Source organism: Chrysochloris asiatica, unplaced genomic scaffold, assembly GCF_000296735.1.
Source record: "Chrysochloris asiatica unplaced genomic scaffold, ChrAsi1.0 scaffold00288, whole genome shotgun sequence".
NCBI lineage: Eukaryota > Metazoa > Chordata > Mammalia > Afrosoricida > Chrysochloridae > Chrysochloris > Chrysochloris asiatica.
In genome coordinates this window covers 2,097,787-2,105,129 of record NW_006408806.1, presented here as the reverse complement: position 1 = coordinate 2,105,129, position 7,343 = coordinate 2,097,787, and positions in this window count along the sequence as shown.

The following is a 7,343-nucleotide window of genomic DNA, read 5'->3' as shown; positions in this document are numbered from 1 at the left end:
GAAAGCCTTTGCGTAGTCAATAAAGCACGGGTAAACTTCTGATTTTCTCTGCTTTCAGCCAAGATCCATCAGACATCAGCAATGATATCCCTCGTTAATTGGCCTCTTCCGAATCTGGCTTGAACCTCTGGAAGTTCTCTTTCAGTGTATGCTTGCAGCAGTTTCTGTATTACCTTTAGTAAAACTTTACTCGCATGTATAATATAAATCCTCAAAAAAAAGAATTGTTCAAATTCACTGTTTCCAGTTCTTCTGTTTCTATTCTCTCTGAAACTGTTCTTAATGAGGTCCCAAATGATCTCCATGTTGCTAAATCTAATGATCAATTCTCAATTTACATCTGATTCACATCTGTATCAAGCACAGTTAATCATTGTCTCTTACTTGAAAAACTTTCTTTTTAACTTTCAGGATACCACCCTCCACTGCCTTCCTTTCAAACTCACTTCCCAATTGCCTTTATTTGTTCCTGCTTTTTTTTTTTTTTTTTTTCCCTTAATGGAAAAATGTTGATTCAGTCCTTTATCTTATTTTCTAGCTACACTGCCTTTCTTGATCTTAGCAACACATCCAATGGTCTTAGCAACCAATCTAATAGTTTGAGAACTCTCATGTTTATTTTTCTAGTGGAGTATTACTCTAGTAGAGTACTCATATACTGAACTTCCTATGCAACATCTCCACAGCGAAGTCAAAATGGCATCTCAAACTTGCCATGTACAAAACTCTGTTCCTGATTGATTCTCCATCAAACCTACTCTTTCTGCACCCTTCCTCATCCAACAAATAACAACAACAACAAAAAAAAAAACACCTTAGGAGTTGTTTTTCTTATATCCTATATTCTGTTGTCTCATATCCTACCTTCAATCTGTCAGCAAATACTGTCAGTTCTATCAGAATTGAGTCAGTTATCTCCTCCTCTAAGACAACAGACAACACCATTCTCCCACCTGTATCAATGTACTAGCTTACAGGTTTCCCTGTTCCCACTCTATCTCTACCTAACTCCTTAGAGTCTCTTCTCGGCAGAGCTCTGATAGAAACTTTATAAATCCAAAATTGCATCATGTCACTCTCTACTGAAAATCCTCCAATGGAATCCAAATCAATCAAAAATATAATAGTCTTACAATTAATTGTAAGGTACTAGGAGCGTAGCGTAGTGGTTACAGATTGAGCTGCTAACCTCAGGGTCAGCAGTTTGAAACTACCAGCTGTTCCATGGGAGAAAGATGAGGCTTTCTGCTCCCATAAATATTTACAGCCTTGGAAACCCTGTACAGGGTCGCTATGGGTCGGAACCGACTCTATGGCACATAATCACCACCACCAGGTAGATCTTTCCATTATCTTTCTCACTCCCTACTTGGTTACTCCACTCCAAGTTCATTTCATTTTTGGTCTTAGGCCATGCTAGTATATGAGCAATCTATTACTGCATGGCAAATTAACCCCAAATTTAGTGATTTAAAACATGTATTATCTTCTATAGATCAGGAGAACCGACTCAACGGCACTTAACAACAACAACATAGATCAGGAATCCAGGAGTGGCTTAGCTGGATCCTCTGTTGCAAGGTCTCATACAGGCTACAATCAACAGCTGAACCAGTTGGTCAACAGCTGGGTGGGGCTTGACTAGTTAAGGATCCACTGTCAAGCTCACTTCTGTGATTGTTGGCAGGATTTAGTTTCTCATGGGTTATTGGCCTAATGGTCTCAGTTCATTGTTGGCTGATGGAGTCTACCCTTGGTTCTTGTCACATGTGTGTCCTCAGCATGGCAGCTTGCTTCATCAAAGCAAAGAATTCATAAGGGCAGGAAAGAGAGTACTAGCAAGACACAAGTCAGTCTGTTACAACTTAATCTCATAAGTGGTGTCTCATTATTTTATCACTTAATGGAAGGTACTAGGAAAGGGTGGGACTAACAGGAGTTGAAGATCACTCAGGAATCACTGGCAACTTGCAATATTCTTTTTCCCAGGTATCTACTGGTTTTGCTTTCCTACTTCCTTCAAGTTTTAGTTCTAATGTCATCTTCTTAGTGAGACTTTCATTAAATAGTGTGTCTTCAAATTACAATCCCCAGTCCCTATATATTTCTCATGCCCCTTACATGTTTTCTTACTCCATGAAATACTATGTAATCTACTTATTGTGGTTGATTTCATTGTGTCAGTATAGCTAAGCTAATAGAATCATTTTCCTGTCTTTCTTTTCACAGGTCCAAGTTAAAATGGACCACGAGAGATATTATACATAAGGTTTGGTAGACTATATCAGTAGGCTGAAGCGTGGCAATAGTTATGACATTGGCTCAGGACCAGGCAGTGTTTCATTCTGTTGTGCACAGGGTTGCTATGAGTCAGTACCGACTCAATGGTACCTAACAACAACATCATATTTATTTTATACTTGGAAGGGCAGTGCACTGCATGAGGCAGTCTTATAGATCATACAAAATGTTAATTATCTACTAGCTCAACTTGTACATATGGAGAAGCAATCAAACCCCTAGGTTCTTCTATTCTTGCCAGATCTTCTATTTCAGCAACTCCTAGGTCAGATATGTGTTTAAGTCTGTGACCAAGGGCAGGAGTTTCTTCTATAGATCACTCCAATCATCAGACTCAGAGCCTTACAAGCAAAGAGAGGCCAATACAGATTCCAACCCTTTCTTGTGAATTCCAGACCATCCTTGCAGGCTTATTTTTTATAATCTCTCCATTTCACAATTGTGTGATTTCACACACATACATATATGTGTATGCACACATGAGGAGGGCTTCAAAAAGTTTGCAGAAAACAATCCTTTATCTTTTAATTCCATTTTTCCATGAACTTTTGAAGCCCCCTGGTATCTATCTATTTTTGTGGTTCTGCTTCTCTCATAAGACACTCATATTTATGTCTGTTTGCCATTGCCAACACTAAAATAGCTCTGTGAAGTAGAACTGTTTACCTGTTTTGTTGAACTACTATATCTAGAACAGGGCCTGACACATTAAATATTTATTAATGAACAATTTAGAAAATATAAGACACAAAGAATATGTATTAAAGATGACAAGAAAGAGAAGAGATCAATGTGTACTCATGTGCTTGAGGAATGCTTCCTGTTAAATAAATAGAAACAGATGAGTCTTTAAAGACAGGTAGGAAGAATGAGTACTACATTGTTAAATACCATGAACAAAAATAGGAAAGTGCATACTAAGTGTAATATAGACTATATGTTGGTCAGGAAAGAGAAGTGTGGCTTGATTTATAGTGGAGAAGCCCTCAAGTTTTGTAGCAAGTAAACAATGAGAAAATGAAACTTTAGAAGTTAAATCCTGCAGGAATATATTCAGTAGATTACAAGGAGGAATATAAAGGTATGGAGACCATTTAGACATGTCTTAAAGATAAATAGTGTGACAATAGAGAAAAAGGATGCAAATCAACAAAACCCACAGTCCAATCAATTCCATCTCATAGAGACCCTATGTAGGGTTTCAGAGACTACATCTTCATGAGAATACGTGACCTCCTTTTTTCTCTTGCACAGAGGAGCTGGCAGGTTTAAACCACCAAACATGCAGAGAGTAGTCCACGAGAAAAAAAGAAGAGGTAAATATTAAAATAATTGTAGTAAAAGATCATGACTTGGCTATTAGTGTTATTCATTGATATTCCTGATTCTCCTCCTAAAAACATAGTTGGATTCCATTTTTCCACCCTTTTGAAGTTAGGTGAGGGCATGAAATGTGAATCAAATATGTAACAAGTGTCAATTCAGAATGGAAACACTTAAGAACAAGGCACTGTGGGTAAACCTTGGGCTGCTAATTTCAAGCTCAGTAGTTCAAACCTACCAGTTTTCTATTAAAGATGAGGCTGCCTGCTGCAGTGAAAATTTAGTCTCAGAGAGTTGTGATGCGTCACAATTAACCCAATGGCAATGGAGTTGGTTATTTGTTTTGATTTTTCATATTGTCTAGAAACATTACAAATATTTAACCTGACTTTGTAAAAGGGGCATGAGCGTGAAAAGAAAGATTCCAGTAACGCCTAAACTTTACCAAGAAACAACATAATCTTCTGTTGTTGTTGTTGTTATGTGCCGTAGAGTCGGTTCTGACTCATAGTGACCCTGTACAGGGTTTCCGAGGCTGTAAATCTTTACTGGAGCAGAAAGCCTCATCTTTCTCCCGCGCAACAGCTGGTAGTTTCAAACTGTTGACCTTGAGGTTAGCAGCCCGATTCATAACCACTACGCTGACCTTCTGTAAGAAGGCACTTAAAATCGTTAGGGTTTCAGGAATCCAGACAGTTTTTTCAGAACCCTAGGTCTGTTTGAACCACAAGGTTAGTGGTTCAAACTCACCAGTCACTCCTGGGAAACTCTACACAGGGTCGCTATGACTCAAAACCCACTTGATGGCCACATCAGAATCCTGGCGTGGATAAGCACTGCACTGCTAACCACATGATCATCTATTCGAGCTCACCAATCTTTCTGCAGGGGAAAGATGAGGCTTTCTGCTCCTGTAAAGATTTACGACCTAGGAATTTCTGTACAGGGTCACTGTAAGTCAGAGAAAAAGAGCAAGACCCCCCCCCCCCCCCCCCCCAAAAAAAAAAAAGCTCATTGTCACCAGAAGAAAGGAAACAATAAAGATTAGAACAGAAATAAATATTGTCAGAAAGGACCAGTCCCTGGAGAAGGATATCATGTTTGGTAAAGTGGAGGGTCAGAGAAAAAGAAAGGACCCCCCAGCGAGATGGGTTTGCACAGTGGCAGCATCAGTCAGGTGTGGCAACGATTGTGAGGATGGCCCAGAACCGAGCAGTGTTCGTTCTTTTGTGCATAAGGTTGCTATGAGTCGGTACCGACTCCATGGCACCTAACAATAATGGTTATAACCAACACACAAGTACTGCATAGGAGCTTTGATGGCACATCAAGTTAAGAATTGGGCTGCTAACTGAAATGACAGTAATTCAAACCCACCAGCTGCTAGAGAGCGATGAAGCAGGCTCAGCAACACTAAGCATCCCCAAGAGTCAGAATTCACTTCACAAAAACAGGTTTAGGTTTGGGGTTTGTTCGAGAGAGGGTCGGGTTGGGGCGGAGCCAAAAGGCGCAGATCTTGGGCGGGAAGTGGTGGGCGGGCCGAAGAAGCTGAGTGAGGGTAGGGTAAGGAGAAAGGACGCGAAGGAGTGGGACGGAAGGCGGGACAGGGAAGAGCGGAACCCGAGCCAATTGGAGAGAAAAACCGGGAGGCCCGCCCTCTCGACGCTTCACCCGGAAGAGCGTCATCAGCTCTATAAGAGAGCGTGCGCAGAAGCCCTCAGCCTTTTGCATTCCGGAAACGTCTGGTGTGTGCGTACGGTTATCGTGCTCTGCTTTACGCGCTGTAAATATTAATTGGGTCAAGAGTAATTAAAATGCAGAGCAACCTAGTCTCCCGCTGTAACGGTAGGTCGAGACCGGTTTTTAAGTCCTCCGTATTCACTAATGTGGACGGACTCAAGTTCTTTCCGTCCCTCGGCGGCCACGTGCAGCCCTGGGCCCGGAGCGCCAGGCTGAACACATGAGACAAGGACCCGCGGACAGAAACCAAATATGCCCTGCATGACTGGGCTGAAGGTCATCAGTTCTGTCGGTGACGTGTGGGTATCTTGAATCTACTCTTCGTTCTCAGTAACCCAAGACGAGCCACAGTTTTATCCGCAAAGTAGGTAAAAGTTTTGGGGTTTGAGTTTGCTGACCAATTTTGGGGTTGTGAATGCCCATGTATCTTTGGGACCTGTCAGCTGTGGCAGTCTCCCTTCCTAGCCATGGAAGAGTATGTTCTTGTTTATTGGCAAAGCTGTCACCATTTAATTGGTATCAGATTCTGACTTGCACAAGTAACATTCTTAGCTGTTAAAAGGCCGGGAGCGTTCAGTTACTGGGTACACTTGTTAACTGTTGCTTAAATGTTTCTAGGATACTGAACTAATTCACGACGGAAGAGGGAAAAGAATAAGGTACGTTTCTTTTTTCTTCTGAGATGATATGAAACCCCTTCACTTGGAGGATTTGGAATGCTAAAGTTGGCCTTTTCCGCTGATGTTTAATGGCTTTAAAAAGTTAATGGCTAATTGATGGAAGTTAACTGAACTTACCTGTGAGGACAGTAGGATAGGATACTCTATATCTGAGTTTTATATGCTGCTTTTTTTCTCGCAGATTCCAAGAAATTTCAAGTGGGAAGTGACATCTTGTTCAGCATATAGTGACTTAAGAGTACACCAAAGAATTCAACCATAAAGTGAAATCGATGCTTCAGTGTTAAAATGGAATAAAATACTTTGATCCCTCTGAATCCTGTGTCCTTTGGGTTAATTAGTTTAATATACTTAAAAATGTAATCAGGCTCTTGTTTCCTGGTAAGTATACTTGTAGAAGTGATTCGAGAGGACATTTTAAATGTTAAAAGAAAAGAATCATTGAGTTGGTACCACACAGAATATACCAGTTATACAAGATGAAAAGTTATTTATACAAATTTGCTTTGAATCCCTTTACAATTGTATTTTTGGAAAATCACACTTTACAAAATGTTATGCTACTTTGAACACCACAAGTCTCTTAATTTGTATATTGTCCATGGCTGCCCTGTTAACAGGCAATATGGCATTTAATTAAAAGATTGATAAGCCTTAATCACATTACAACATAATATATATATAAATGAGTGGACATAGTACTAGTTTGTAAGGGCTTTAGTAAGATTTTTTTTCCCAAAAAGTACATTTGAGTAGCACCAGTTTACTTTGAAAGGGGGAGCCAGGTTTTTATAACAATTGTTTATATTAAAGAGGACTTAACAGCCAGGCCTAGAATGTAGGTAAGTATTTCTGCCTTTGAGACAACCTTTTAGATTTGTTAACAGACCACACAGGAATAACTTTAAGTTCTAGAGTTTGCAATCAAAGTATGAATGGTGGTGGTTATGTGCCCTGGAGTTGCTTCAGACTCAGTGACCCTGTACAGGGGTTTTTGAGGCTATAAATCTGTACGGGAGCAGAAAGCCTCTTTCTCCCATGGAACAGTTGGGGTAGTTCAAAGGAGCTCTGGTAGCATAGTGCAAGGTCTGTTCAAGCTCACCAGCTGCTTCTTGAAAGCCCTATACAGGGTCGCTATGGGTCAGAATCGACAGCACTTCACAACAACACTACCAAAGCATGTATAGAGAGGAGGAACTTTCTTATCAATTTGGACTATTTGGTGTAAGTTGTTAGGTGCCATTGAATCGGTAGCAACCTTATGCACAGCAAAACGAAACACTGCCTGGTCTCTGACCC